Consider the following 16,584-nt stretch of genomic DNA (forward strand, 5'->3'; position numbering starts at 1 on the left):
AACACACTCAACGGTGCGCCTTTAGCCTCCTTGTACCATTCTAAACCGTCAAGATCTTGTTGTAGTTTGGCATCATAACCTATAAAATCACACATACATGAGAATACCATTAGAAAAGCAGAGTTTTTGTACAAAAACTACCCAGAACTATACAACTCTAAATACATATACCTGGCTGCATGGCGCACATTTTTTCGTCGGTGATAGTTAATTCCGGGAGGGTCTGTGGCGGGGTTAAATCAAAAGCGATTGTTTTCAAACTATCGTTCATAAACAAGGCATTACCCGTTTGTTACATTCACCTCAGAAAACGTAAATACATAATACATAGAGACTCTGATCCTTACACAGGGTATATTTAGAACAGAATCTTTGAAAATGTCGCTTACTTTTTAATAAGAACCCCATGATTGCTACTCACAAGCCCCACCATATGTACAACCATAACCTTTGTGCATATCAATAGTATACTGTCCTCAAGATGTTCTTTGTAACCCCTTCAATAATCACAGGGCCAGGTTAAGATATTAACTTATAAACTGCAAGTAACAATAGGAAAAAACATCCACAACACTTGGAAATTGCTTAAACAATGAAGGCTGTAGCATGTGCTTTAAAAAATAAATAAAGAAACAAAATCTTAACTCTACAGCAGTTTCATTGTTTACTGTTTTTGATGTACCTTCAATTCCAGCTGTATATTTGTTTCACAACTTCATCATTTCAGAAAAGCAGCCTTTTCAATAGTCTATACAGCAACACCATGGTTGTTGCCTATTTATCATGTGCAGTTTACAACCATTGTGACGGCTGCTTTGCATTACCGCAGGGACGCTGCAAAAGGAGGACGCATACCCTGTGGGGCAACAGTAAAAACGAAACGCTGCAGAGATACATCGCCCTACCACGTGCCGCTATTTCTGTTGTCCCGTAGGGCATAACTAGGGTTTCCGGTTTTCAGTTTCTATTTTTGGTAAATTCTGGTGGGGTTTTTTCAGTGTTTTAAAGTGATTTCAATATGTTAAAAAACAGTGGTTATCAGTGGTTACCCATTTTCGTGTCATTAAAAACAACAGAAACAGTGTTTTTTCCGGTGTTTATGGAACGTTCTGCTTTTATTATTGCTTGCTTTCTGCACTGATAGTGAATGGTATATAGACAGTGTGTGTATAGAGTATATGAGGTCCAAATAGATTTTTGCAAATTAAACTTATTGTAGTACACCATACAATACTTCTTCAGTGAGTCTTTGTTCATGTGCACTCGCTCTTTCCTTCCCATGTAAACTTCTGTGAAAATGCCCTCTCAACATTGGCACTTGAAAAGGGCAACGCCAAAATAGCCAGTACACTATTTGTTAACTCTGGCCACTGACATAGCTTTCCATGTCAATGCTGGTGCACTTAAAGATTGCGATTCTCAGGGCAGGTTCTGCAACAAATGCATTGAGCTGGGCGATTATGCCCTCAGAGTTATTGAAGGGATCTAGAACTTGTACAGAGTACCACAGTGAGGTTTCATTGACTTCAAATGCCAGTAGAGGGGAAGGGACATTTCTATGCATCACTGCAAGCCATTTCTCATACGTTGTAAAATAAAAGTTCCTGAATTGCTCTTCAACATTGCTTTGCTTAACAAGTGGCAACCACTCTAACATGGAATATGTTGCAGTGCCAAGGTCACTAAAGGTAATGCCCAGCCTGCTCTCCAGGAGATGTTTCACATCCACACCAATTACCAAAACACTTGGCAGTCAAGGGTGTTTTCAGACTCTAGTTATTTTATGTCCACTACAACAGTTCTGTTTTCCTGTAAAAATCTAAGAATGCAGTAGAGTGTACTTTTTTTACATCACTATCAATATGCAACCAAAGATCCTCACATTCCTTGCCTTTGGCATCATCACTCAGCAAACATTCTGTAAATGGTTGCCACATGGATAATATAGCATTCATAGCCCTTGGCCTGAGAACAATCAGCTAAGGGACACAGTTGGGATGACTCTTTGATGCCACACAAAGCACAAAATGATAAACATTTGTGTTTTAGTTCCTGTGCATAAGAAAACAGTGCACCAGAATGGACTAAAAAGTCAATAGCATTCCTAATGAACTCTCAAGATTGTAAAGATGCTTTCAACATACCATCTAACAAGTGGTAAGGATATCTTACAGGGAAGCACTTCAGCTCAGGTATCAATTTTCACAGTTCATCACACCAAAGTTTCATATACGTAGCTGAGTCACTGCAAATACGAACAATATCACTCCAATCTTTGTTGAACTTAAAGAACCTTTTTTGCAGAGCATTCCAAGTGACATTGCTGTTCCATGTTTTCCAAAAGTCTGATGTCATGTTTTCACCACTATCTGAGATGCTTGGTGATAGCACTCTTTTCACATATACCTTGCATTGAATGTTTAAAGCCTGAGGTGTTGGCAATTCACCTACTATCAATACTGACTCACTAGAAACTAGGGGCTGAAGAATTGAGAGTTTTTACTCATTCTCTGCGGGTAAATGTGATGACACATAGTAAGAAAGACTCAAACACAGCCAATATATCAAATATGATTTTGATATTTCCTCACTCTCTACAATTTATAACTTAATTAAACAAGACCTAAAACATGCTTCTAAACCCTGCATCTTTAGACCAAAGACGACAAAACTGAAAAAAAGCAAAAGGAAGAAGAAAATATATTTTAGTGGTATCCCTAAACATCAAAACTCAAGCAGAATAGTGTTAGCCTAGTCTTTCTTACTGGTAGCTTGTATAACAAAGCTACATTGTATTGGCCCCTTCAGGAAGAAAAAAACAACTCTTTCACTCTCTTTTTTCCTTTCTTTGAATGACATTTAGTTTGTGGTTGTGCAGGTGTTTTGTCAGTGTTTATATGTTTTCACTGGTGAGGGCTATTTATCTTTCAGTGGGATTTTATCAGTTTTTATAGGTTTAAACCTAAAACTGGACAGACTAGGAAAAACGCTTTAAAGGTATATTTTCAGGCCCAAGGACTGTCCCTGGGACTGTATTGGGGGCCACAAGCCTTCATGGAGGCATCACTGTGGGGAGTTTCACCCCTGCGCTGTACCCTTAAGCGTTGTCTGCCCTATGGGGATCCCAGGAAGCCTTCAGAAGCATTGCGAAGGCCGGGTCCCGCCCCTCCCGGGCCGTCATGGATGGGGGACACCCCTGATGTCACAGAAGGGGTGGGCCCTCTGACTTCACAACTCGGCGGAAGACTCCCATACAGCAAGGACCCCCGCCATCACGCGACACGTGGATTGTGCCTGCACACGGCCGCTCCACCCCTCAGTGGACCTTGCCAGGATCGGCCCCTGAGGACAGCATATAGGCAGCAGTCTTGGGGACTTTAGCGATGGCTTTGGGGCCCTTATGCCCAACCCAAGGACCCCCACATCACGCCGCAAGCCCACGGAGAGCCCCCCCCCCCCGTGGATTTCCAACTCTGGGCGGCTTAAGCAGTATCTTTGGCCCAGACAGTGCTGCTCTGCAATTCCCACCAGAGTACCACTCGTGGACTGCGGCCTGTGTGGGGCATAATCATCTAATTTGTTCCCTCATGGGCCCCACCCTAGGACAACCCTGCACACACCCCGACAACCCCGGATCCTCGCATGGCTCACAGCATGCTCTGGGGCTTTTATTTAAAAACACTGGGGGGCCCTGTCGCCCCAACACCTAGCGGACCATGCCTCACTCTACCCCCACAACCCCGCAGCGCCTCAGCGTGCTCCCAGGGCTTTATTTAAAAAATGCTGGGGGGGCCCTGACGCCCCACACCGCCCCAAGGCCGCACAAGTCCCAGAGCTGCGCATGGGACCGCTGGCTCCGGGACCTTTATTTGTTACAAATAATGGGGCATCGATCCCCATGCAACATGTCGCCCCAGAGCCCTCTCGGATCTCGAGGGCTCTGGGGGCTACTGCCACACCACGGCCCCAGCCACCATCCCCCGAGCAGCACCCGCGGTAAGCGTGCTTGGGGCTTATTTATTGTTTTGCTTCGCCCCAGATCCCTGACGCATCACAGATGGCTCTGGGGCTAGCACCGCATGTTTGGCTCTTGGGCCCACACTGAACCCTGCCACACGGCCCCAGAGCCCTCCCAGACCTCAGAGGGTTCTAGGGGCTACTGCACCACTTCAGCCCCAACCCGCATCACCCGAAGCAGCACCTCCCACAAGCGGGCTCTTGGGGCTTCTATTTTATGAAAATCAGGACCTCGATCCCCCTGCAGCACTTCACCCCAGAGCCCTCCCAGATCTCAGAGTGCTCTGGGGCTACCCAGCATGACGGCCCCCTACCACAGGCCCCCGAGCCACCGCTCTGACCACAGAGGGCTCTGGAGGCTTTTTTTTATAAATACCTGGGGCCTCGAACCCCACACCCTGGGCACACATGTCCCAATCTGGACTTCACAGGGCTCTGAGGTCTCGTTTTAAAAGTCCCTGGGGACACAGCTCCCCACACCGATGTGTACCTCACCAGCCCCCCAAGCCCCTCGCAGTCCTCATAGGTCTTTAGGGGCCCACAGAAAATTTGGCCCTTGGATCCCACCATTGCCCTTCCAACCTGTGGACTTGTTGCCTGTTTGAACCTCCATCATAAGCCCATAGACAACTACCATCAGACATAGCCCAAGACCGTTCACCATCAGCATAGCCAGAGGGTGAGTACAAAACTGTATTATCTATTTATTTTTATTTAAAAACATTGTTTATTATCTAGATGTGATCTGATCCCCTTACAGTACCACACACACACCATGTAAAATGTTCCTAGGCGCTGTAAAATATATGGTTACCTCTGCAAGTGCCCTGCTAAGGCCTCTAGCATTGTGCACCTTAAATACACACCCCTGCAACCTATGCGCCACCCCCTAACAACCAACCACCTTCACATTAAATGCTTGCACACATGGCTTTAAACTCATCGCTTCAAAAACACCATTATTCACGTTAAATACACGCCCCCCTAGGCGCCAAGCGCAGTTTAAAGTCTTAAAATTACAACCAACTCTCCCCTCAAGACCTCACACATTATTCATATTAACCATCATACCACACCAACATTAAACATTAATTAAGCCATCATGGATACAATCCTACAAAGCGCTAGGCACCTTTTCAAACTATAACATTGTTCAGCTTAAATGCATTCCATTTGCGCTTTGCGCCTTTTAAAACTTAAAATGACACCCTCATTTCACCTCCACCCTTATTCACCTTAATGAACAGACCACAACTCTTTAAACATTATTTAAAACATTATGAAGACTTTCCTACATGGTGCTAGGTACCTTTTAAAACTATTCCCCGCAAACAATTCAGCCTGCAAAATTGCTCCATCCCCTATTTTATTTATCTCCATTAGCGTGTAGCATGTGGCATCAATCTGTGAGAAGTTGCTCTGATCCATTCTGGCCTTTAGGTTTCTGATGTAGGTCTGTGCAGCAAACAGTCCAAATATGGCGTTCCAAAAGGGAAGCCTCTGTATGTGCTTTGTGTTTGAGTCATGTGCTTGTGGGGTTTTTATACTTTGAATGGTATGCTGATTATACAAGTCATCCTTTTTGGAGGTAGGCTCCTAATAGGTGATAGTGCATTTGTAGGAGAGTAGGGTCTGCACTTATATTGCCCCCACTTTTTTTCTGATGTTAACACTGGTTTCTGGCTATAGTCTGGCTCGGACCCTGCTTATCAGGACCCCAGCCTCTCTGTTCTCTCTAAACAACTTGGAGTGCATATTAGATGCACTAGTGATTGGATACTGTGGAACCTTATGAGCCCCTAGTATATGGTACCTTAGGTACCAAGGGCATAGGTACTCCACAGTCCTACCAGGGGCAGAAGCATGTATTATGCCACTCCTGGGAAGCAGACTAAATCTGACACCACAGGCCTGCTACTGCAGCCTGGGTGAGGAGGTAGTGTTAGCACTCCTCACTGAGGTATAGGTTCCCTATATCTCACCTTACACACACATATACACCTATCAGTCACCCCTAAGGCAGGCCCTATCAATCCTGAGGGCACGGTGCTTGGTTTCTATGTGAGGGGGTGCCTCTGCCTGAGCAGGGCCCCTCTGCAGCTGGCAGAGTCTATTCTCTGTGGCTGTTTGTGGATGCAGTTAAACCATATACTCTTAAGTGCATTATAACCTCACGGTAAATGCTAACTCTGGGATGGCTGCATCAAAACATATCATGTTTGGTGTCAAACGCTTTGGAATCATACCCCACACCAGTAACTGGTGTGGGAGTATGATCCCACCCTTCTAGAGGGATAGGCATGTTTCTACTGTGGAAACACAGTAGAATCCTGAAAGAGCCCTGGCATCACAAAATGGATGCCACCAGCACAGACACTGGGCTGCCCTCCTGCTGCTGACCGAAACTCGCAGTGGAGGAGGCTCAACAATAGGCATCCTGTCACAGGAAGGTGTCACCACCTTCCAGACAGGATTTAGTGTATTGGGGCTAGGTGGGTGCACTCCTAGAGTGCTTTGAAGTCCTGCACTGGGGGGCTCCTCTGTGCATATGCCAGCTCAAACCGGTTCAGGGGCTACCTGCCCCTGCTCTGGCGCGAAACTGGACAAAGGGAAGTGGGTGTAGCCACCCACTCCCCTGACACTCCCATAGCAGTTGTCATAGAGCTAGTCCCTCCCTTTCTTTTAGTATAAGATAGGGAACCCTTGCCATTGCAAACTAGATATCCCTGGACGACACTCTGAAGAAGAATCCTTGCCCTTCAACGTTCCACTACCTTTGGAAGACTGAAGAATCTCCCTTGGAGTCAAGGAGTGACTCCCCTGCTTGGCAGGCACCAAAACTTTGAATATACGGTCGCAAACTTTCCCGCTCCCGTGAGTCCCCAGCGAAGCTGAGGCAAGTGGACCCCACGAGTGATGAGGAACAGCAATAACCGGGTACTGTGCACTATTGTCAAGTGCAACCCCTCACGATGTTCTACGAACTTGTGCATTGGACCACGTGTGATCCAAGCCTCCAGCAGGATTTCCACCGAAAATCAGAGGCCTACCTCTTCCCGAGTGACCGTGGGCTCCTGTGAAGTGATTCCTCCCAAGACATTTTTGCGATCCCTTGCCGGCTCGCTTGTGGGTCCCCTGAAGACTTTTCTATCAAACCAAAGGGCTCCCCTGGTTGCTCCAGGCCTGTCCTGACTTACCCTTGCTGGGTGAGTCCCTCAGACCTTGCTGGTCTGCACCGCTGACTTTCGTCACTTTCCATAAGACTTGCTTTTGCCAAGGCTCGTTGGCTCCAATCCGGTTGCCGACACCTCAATAAACTACAGACTTCATGGGACACGCCGAATCCAGCTCCTGTTTGTCGTCGACACCTGCTGGACCTCGTGGCTGAAGAGTCAAGACACCCGTGATCACCTGAAATTACCGACGACTGTGGGCATCCATCTTTCTGGGCCCGGGTCACTGGCAAGTGACTTTGAACACTGTCTCCTCTGCTTTCAGGTCTTCCTTCTTCAGAATCCAGCCTTGTATTCCACCGGACACTTCTTCTGTCTACACAAGCAGCAAGTCTTCTTTGGCTCCCATTGAAAACGACGCCGCGACCCGACACCAAAAGACACCTATGCACCTGTCTTCCCTGGGTGAGGTAACTCGTGCACTCCGGTGCTCCTGTGTGTGTTGGCTCTAGAACTACTTACCCTGTAAGTGACTGGATTGTAGACTCTCCCGAAGTATCCTAAAACGTTAAAATTCCAACCGCTCCATTGAAGTCTATTGGGATCCGCGGCTATGTTCTTACACTGCAGACGTCTCCCGTGGGTCCTTTACTTACCTGCCTTGGGTGGATTAGTGCGGCCCCAGCACTTCTGAAGACCTTAGGCCTTCTCCCTTCTCAAGATGTTATTCCTATACCTCTTTTTTAGTATATCGTCTGGTACGTCCCTAGGGCCCCAGCCATATAAGTGCTTAATTTGTTGTGAAACATTGATTTGTGCATATGTTCCTGACTTCTAATCTCATAAAAAGATTAGTAGAGTGTGTCTAGAAATAAATACATATACATTTTATATATATACCTGTGTGGTGTCTTTTCTTTTTGTAATTCAAGAGATTATAATTTAAAACAAGCTGCTTTACATTCCTCAGAGACTTAGCCTGAAGTCTGCTCTCCACAGCTACCACTAGGATAGCTTTCTTTAAAAGGTTGTCTTAAAGCTATCTACCATAAGAGTCGAATTGTTCTAGTGCAAGGTGGCCACTTTAACTAGTGACCAGCATATACCAGGCCAACTTCTCACAGCATTGATTTGCGGTTTCATTTCCCAACCCCTGCCTTGAGGGCTTACCTTTGGGACCATCTTGTACACCGCCCTCTACTATCGTGCATGACATTTCTTTTTTTGGGGGGGTTAGGCTGTATCAGCATCTGTGCTTGTGTTCGTTTTGCCGGCCCTAGGGGTCATCCTTTTGCATTTATCTTATCCCGAGCCATTTGCTAATCAGGACTGTCACCTTTTTAGGGCCGCTTGACCCAACATCTGTTGTTATTTACACTTCATGACTTTAAGTTGTTGTCTTGTGTGATCATCTTGTACTCATGCCTCTGCTATCATGATTGACATTTCTTTTTGTGATAGGCTGCAGCAGCATCTACGCTTAATTATCTTTCACATGCTCTAGGGCGCCTCCTGCAACTGTGTAACTTATCCCAGGCCATCTGCTAATCCTGCCGTTCACCTCTTTTTTTGGGGACGTTTGCCTCTGCATCTGTCCTTAATTACATTTCAGGAGTTTAAGATGCTTCCTTGTGTGATCACCTTGTACCTTACTCCATCTTCTGCTAAGCACGATTGACCACACATTTGGTAAAGTTTGCTGCAGCTGCCTCTGCGCTTACGTTTGTTTTGCAGGCCCCAGGGGTCATCCTTTTGCATTCATCTTATCCCGAGCCATCTGCTAATCAGGACTGTCACCTTTTTAGGGCCGCTGACTCAGCATCTGCGGTTAATTAGATTTCAAGACTTTAGGAGAGTCCCTGTTTGCCCCTTTTGCAGTTCCATCTGTGCTTAATTACTTTTCACAAACTCTTCTTTTTAAACGCCACATTTAACCCTTCCCTTCTGAGCTGTGTGCACAAACAGCTGGGGGCTGTCTGCCTGCGCATTTCCCAAATCCCTGTGCAGTGACATTTCTGGCCCAGCTTATATTTTATATTTTTTGTCATGGATTGAACATGCCCTGGCATGCCCCTCTTAGACACAGCCAGTTTTGCGCACACTGCCATGTCGCCAAAATACACAACCCTAACCATATCCTGCTATTAAACCTAACACCGCCCTCAACATATACTCACACTCTGACACAAACCCTGTGCCACACCCCCAGTTCAGCTCAGCTTCTGGTAGGGCTGCCACACATACATCATGTCCTTAAACCTTTTTGCGCAGGAACTGTCACTTTTGGGGACACACAGGCATGTCACTTTTAAGGACAGTCCTGCCACTTTTAAGGACACAGACCTGTCACTTTTGTGGACACGAGTTTGATGAGTAAAGGTATCCTGACTTACTACTGACATCATTGGTTACATCAAAAATTATTTAGCATTCTTATTCTCAGTGACGTCACTATAGAAACAGTATTATGTCCTGATTAATAGCTTGGTGGTATGCACTCTGCCACAATCATAATGGAATATAAATAAGTGCCAAAATACATTTCTGAATAATATAGAAGTGGGCAGACGATAGCTTTAATCATGTTGTGTTATATTCCCAAGTTAGGCCTGTTGTAAAGTGAAACAACGATGTGATTAAGCATTTACTAAAGACATTAATTCCCCTCTTATAGATCATGTTTTCCCTGTTATGTTGACCGAAGTTCGGACTCCATTTTGTATTGTCATGCTTCCACGTGTTCCCCACGAGAAGAGTCCAACCTCTGTGTTAGTTGCTCTTGTAATCTGCCTAGTAACAGTCTATAAATAGCTCCTTTGTCCATCTGGCACATGCCCAGACTTGACCGCATCTGTTATCAGTTAGCCTTGCTTGAACATGTTTTCGCGGGCTCAAGGAGTGTGTTAGCTCCGCCCACATATTGATTCAGTATCGAAAATGACCATAAATGGTAATGTTCTTCAGCCTCATGTTGTATCCACCCACTTATGAGCCCCTCTGTTGTGTATAAAAGGGGACTGTGTACGCAAGTTCTTTGTGCTACTCTATGCAATACTGAAGAGTGTTGTGTGGATTGTAGGACCACCCTTAAGGGTTAATAAATGCTGTCTTTGTACTTTGCAGTTTCCGTGCCAACTTCCTTATAGATTCCATTACAGGAGAGCGAACCCTTGTGTCCTGCGGGCCTAGCTGGGGCCTGTATTCATCAATTGGCGCCCAACGTGGGGCTCATCGGCGACTCGGATGCCCGAAGGACTGGTCGCGACGAAGGTGAGGAATTTGACCGGGGACGTGATCACTGCCCGCGGCGTCTTAGCCCTGGCATCCCGAGGTTTTTCTTCCTTCCCTTCCGAGCTGACCGTCTGGGTGGCGCCGGTCCTCGACTGAGACCTCTTCTGTCGGTCTTGCCGTGAAAGCCGTTTGGGCGATTGTGGAGCTTGGCAGTTGGAATCTGGACTCTTGATTGGTAAGAACCGGTGTACGGTACTTGCTCCGAGTTTTTGAAGCCTGATCTGGCTATTTGAGTTTGACTTGTGATGACTAGTCATATTTTGAATTTGTCTTTGTGAATATATATGCGTTGCAACACATATAGGCAGGTAATGTGGAGAGATTTCTCCGGAGCTGTGTAACTTTGAACGGCGCAACGATTAAGTGCCATTTTTCTATAATATTGCATATTTTGCATTATTTCTGAGCATGCCTGCTTTCAGCGCACTCCGTAAGTGGTGCTGCTGTTTCGGAAACCGGTTGAACCTCGAGGAATCTGCTCCAGCTCCCCCAGAGGGGACTCCTAATAGGGATATGTATGTGAAGCATGGTCTTTCTTCCATAATGTACAGCACAGTATGGAGGAAATATACAAAAAAAGATCCTGAGTTACGATGGCCTTTGTATGGATCGTTTGATATACGTAAGATTGAGTATGTGGAGCAGTGTATGTGTAAGCGGCGTGCTCGTCAGGATATGTTTGAGTGTGTGCGGTTGTGGGTGAAGGAGGTGCGTGAGCGAGAGAAGCGTGAGAAAGCGCTGTTTGATAAAGAACAACGGAAGAATGATCATGTGCGAGCACAGGAAGCGAAGCGTCGGGAGGACAGAGAGCAGACGGACAGGCAAGAGAAGGAGCGTAGGCTACAAGTTTCGGGTCAATACGCTGTTCGGCAGCCACTTTATCCTGTCCTTAATAATCTTGATGATGATTTTTATTTACTAGATCGCTCTCCGCCCCCTTATGTTGGCGCATCTGCTCCGAGGCCACAAGATTCTGTCCCGGGTACGGGTAAGGTAGATACGCGGTCCATGTTATCAGCCGAGCAAATGGCTCAGCTTCGGCAAATTTCCTTCCGTGCACTTAACGGCAAGATATCCATAGAGGAATTATTCCATACTTGGGGGCCGTGGCAGGAGAGAGATAAATTGTATTTTCTGGGTCATTTTGCGGAGGAAGTGATTGATGCTTTCCGGAAACGTTCTGGTGTTTTTGAGCCCGACGAAGTGTCATCGGATGCTAAAGCATTGCGTAATGGTGTTTTCTCTTTTTCTAAGGCTCCAGATATGGCTCGGCGGCTGTTCGCCTTGCGGGACGAGGTGCTGGTCTTTAAAGAGAAAGCGCGCCAGCGAGCAGGGGAGGAGAAGCAATCGGATTCGTGCACAACAGAGGGCCACTCATCCACCTCTCAATCAGATAAGAGCGATCTAGTGCATATTAAACCAATGCGAGAGGCGGCGCCTTTGTATGTTCCTCCTAAAGGAGCGGGGACTAGCTCGGACATTACCTCCGCCGATGCTAAGGGATATTTTGTGTATAATTGGGTTTACACTCCATGGCATAGGGCTGATGTTATGGCATTGAAGAATGCGCTGCCTGACCCCCGCAAGAATCCAGCAGCCTTCTATGAAGAAGTCGAGGGGGCCTTGAATTCTTGCGTCATGACTTTAGCAGACATAGATTTGTTCTTTGGGCTTATTCTACCACCAGACATGTGGCGATCTGTGCGGAAGGTAGATGATGTTGCCACTTTTAAGGCTCGATGGTCTGAATTGGAAGATGAGGATAGGGAGAGGAAGCCCGCGCAGAAACCGCCCCAGAGTATTTTAGATCTCCCTGCTGCTATTGTGACTAAGTTGAAGACAATTATCCCCCCTAAAAAGATTGACTGGAATATGTTAGCTGCATGTAAACAGAAAGTTGACGAGTCAGTTGCGGACTTTTTTACGCGCTTTGAGGGGACGTTTCATGATTTTAGTGGCCAGTCGCTTACTGACGATACGGGTCGCCACCTTTTTGCGGATAAATATGTGGCTAATCTGCTGCCGGCAGTTGCGGCCCGTCTAAAAGCGAGCGAGAGTTCTTGGTCCTCCGCTACACCGACGGCCCTCCTGACTATCGCCCAGTATTATGAGCGTCAGGAGCAAGAAGCAAAGGGCCAGGAGGAAAAGAAATCGAAAGATTTGAAAACAAAGGTGATGTTGGCACAAGTCTATGGCCCGCCCCGACGGGGTAGTAATAGAGGTAGGGGAGGATCTTATGGTCCTCCCTTGGGCCGATCTGATTTAAATAGGAACCAATGTGCGTATTGTAAGCAATCGGGTCATTGGGCTAGGGACTGCCCGGTGTTGCATGCATCGCGTCAGGGGCATACCTCGGGTGGCCCGCGAGGTAGAGGGAGTTTCTCGAACTTTCGAGGGAATTCTAACGAACAGGCTCGTTTTGACTCTGCTGGGCAGCACCGAGATAGATCAAATGTTTTCGATCGCCAGCATCAGTATCAAGCATCAGGAATTGACCGGTCGGGGTACCATGACTCTCAGCATGCATAGGATTGCGTTGGATGGGGGTTAGAATCAGTTGAGGTGCCGGTCGATCAGAAGGGCCCTTATGTATCGGCTGAGGTTTTGGGCTCTACTGATCAGTTCCTAGTGGATACAGGAGCGACACGTAGTGCGCTATCTAAGCAATTGGTTCCGGGGGCTCCCCCATCCGGCTTAATGGTCACATCGGTAGGGTTCGATGGTACACTCTCCCGAAGCCCTCTTTCACAGCCCCTCATGTTTAAGGTTGATTCTTTTTCTGCACCCTGTCCATTTCTGCTTGCCCCGTACACACCGGACAACATTATGGGTCTTGATATGTTAAAGCATTTTAGGGCTACGATCCGTTGCTCCCCTGCTGGTGTACGGGTAATATTGAATGACAATTACCCCCGATCAGAACGAATGTGTACGATGTCAGAGGATACGCTGTTAGCTACCCTCCCTCGTGCTTTGTGGGCAACTTCGGATACTGATGTAGGACAAATGGTGATTCCACCGGTCCACATCAGCGTCCAGGAGGGGGCGGTGTTACCTCGCCTCCCACAGTACCGTATTTCCCAGGAGGGTGAGGAGGCTCTCATACAGATAGTGCAGGATTTGATAACGGTTGGGGTAGTTGAGGAAGTCCCCTACAACATTTGTAACAGTCCGATTCTTCCTATACTGAAAAAGGATACGGATGCCAGAGTTTATCGGTTCATAATTGATTTGAGAGAAGTGAACAAGATCGTGATACCTCAATACCCAGTGGTTTCCGATATCACGACGTTGCTTACCTTGATCCCGCCTACGGCGACCATGTTCTCAGTGATTGATTTGAAGAATGCCTTCTTTTCCATTCCCATTCATCCCGATAGCCGATATCTTTTTGGGTTTACATTGAATAATAGATCTTATCGTTTCTGTAGGATTCCCCAGGGCTATACAGAAAGCCCTAGCATTTACAGTCAGGCTTTGAAACGACAATTGGATTCTTTTGCTCTGCTCGAGGGTGTCGCCCTCATTCAATATGTCGATGACATCTTGCTGGCGGCTGACACCCTGGAGTTGTGTGAAAAAAGTACGTTATCCTTACTTTCCTTTTTAGCGTCCCACAATCATAAGGTATCTAGGAAGAAATTGCAATTCTGTAGACCAAAGGTGACTTATTTGGGTCACCTTTTGTCTAAGGAGGGACGTGCACTCACACCGGATCGTATCCAAGTAATTTTGGATACACCGAGACCATCCACACAGAAGGACGTGCGTGCATTTTTGGGCCTTGTTTCTTTTTGCAGACAGTGGATATTGGGGTTTTCGCACATAGCTAAGCCATTGTTAGCCCTCTTGACAAAGGACACGCCTATCCCAATCCCTTGGTCAGATGAGTATGATACTGCTTTTCAGCAACTACGACAGGCCCTTTGTTCAGCACCAGTGTTAGGAACCCCTGATTATGCAAAACCCTTTTCGTTGTATGTGCATGAGAAAGATGGATGTGCATTGTCAGTTTTAGTGCAGATGCACGGCGATAAGCAGCGCCCATGTGCATATTTTTCGGCTGTACTTGATCCTGTTGCCCGAGCATTACCGGGGTGTTTTCGCTCGGTTGCGGCGACAGCTGTGTCAATACGCCAAAGTGAGGGAATTGTGTTATCTCATAAGTTGTTGGTATTAGTCCCCCATGCTGTCGATGCCCTACTCAATCAAACGAAGACGCAGCATTTGACCAGCGCCCGTTTAACAGGATATGAGTTGACACTTCTGGCTCCTCATATTACGTTAAAAAGGTGCGTAACGTTAAACCCGGAAACATTGTTGCCATACCCCGAAACCCAGCCTGAGGCGCGGAAAGCGCATGATTGTATTCTCGTGACTGAGGAACAAACAAAGGGTCGTATTGATCTCCAGGATACGCCCTTTCCAGATGTAGATGGGGAACTGTGGGTGGATGGATCCTGTCTGAAGCTATCAGATGGTACGGCTTCAGCAGCATATGCAATTACCACATTACAAACGATAGTGGAGACAGCACGCATACCACAGAAATCAGCCCAAGCAGCGGAACTGATAGCATTAACACGAGCATGTGAGCTCAGTACAGGACTATGTGTGAATGTTTATACAGATAGCCGCTATGCCTTCGGAGTAGCGCATGACTTCGGCCTACTCTGGAAGGAGAGAGGGTTTTTAACGTCACATGGAGTACAGATAATGCATGGAGAGTTAGTTCACAATCTTTTAACCGCATTGACATACCCAAAGAAAATTGCTATCGTTAAGTGTAGCGCCCATAGGAAAGTAGTTGACAAAGTTGGAGAAGGGAATGCGTTGGCAGATCGAGTAGCACGGGAAACTGCGATGCAGCCCGGTACTACTGCCGTGTATGTAGTGAAGTCACAGGTGGAAAGATGGCATGATGCGAAGGAGGAAGTGCGAGAAATGCAAAGGACCGCTTCTGACAAAGAGCGGGAACAATGGGCTACTGAGGGAGAATTGGATGATGAGGGTTGCTGGAGAAATAAGCAGATGGATAGATGGAAATTACCTACGGCTTTTGTACAGCCTATGGTTCAGATGGCACATGGGCTAGCACATGTTGGAGCTTCCGCAATTGTGAAATTGCTTACCCAAGTCTGGGAGCATCCAGAGATTGCTAGCACAGCGAAGAGGGTTGTGCAGACCTGTATGATCTGCCTGAGGTACAACCCAGGAAAGGGTACTCGAACTCCAGCAGGAGGATTTGTGACACCCACTGCACCCTTTGAGGTTCTGCAGATGGATTACATCCAGCTTGAGCGCTGTAATAATCTGAAGTATGTTCTAGTAGTGGTCTGCGCTTTCAGCAAATGGGTTGAAGCGTACTCTACGAAAGACAATACTGCGATGACTACTGCGAAGCTGCTGCTGAAGGAGTTTTTCCCCCGATATGGTGTTTGTAGACTTCTGTGGAGTGATAATGGCCCTCACTTTGTAGCGGACGTTATAAAGTATGTTTTGAAGGGTCTAGGCATCACTCAGAAGTTCCACGCCGTGTTTCACCCTCAGTCTGCAGGCCTAGTTGAGAAGTATAATGGTACACTGAAGCTTAAGATCGCCAAAATTCAAGCTTCGACGTCTTTGACTTGGCCAGACGCTCTGCCACTGGCGTTATTGTCAATTAGATCGGTACCACACTCTCGAACTGGCCTTACACCTTACGAAATTGTTTTTGGACGCCCAATGAATATTTGGGGTCCACCAAAACCTAAGGCTGTGTATGATGTACCTTGTGTAATGATGAACGATTATCTGGCACAGTTAACGGATAACTTGGTTTCTATTCATCAACAGGTCCGAGAGGCGCTCCCTGATCGGTCTACCGGTGAAGGACATGGTCTCCGGCCTGGTGACCATGTCATGGTGAAAGTTTTCGACAGGACGAACAGCCTGGAACCGAGATGGGTGGGCCCTGAGCAGGTCCTCCTCGCAACGAGGACGGCTGTGCGAGTCTCCAACCGAAAGAATTGGATCCACTCTCTGCACTGTAGGAAGGTGCCGCCCGGATTGGTGGAACCTGCCGTGCTGACCGATCAACGAGAAATTTTGGCTGCAGAGACAG

Source organism: Triturus cristatus, chromosome 2_1 (genome assembly GCF_964204655.1).
Source record: "Triturus cristatus chromosome 2_1, aTriCri1.1, whole genome shotgun sequence".
Classification (NCBI taxonomy): domain Eukaryota; kingdom Metazoa; phylum Chordata; class Amphibia; order Caudata; family Salamandridae; genus Triturus; species Triturus cristatus.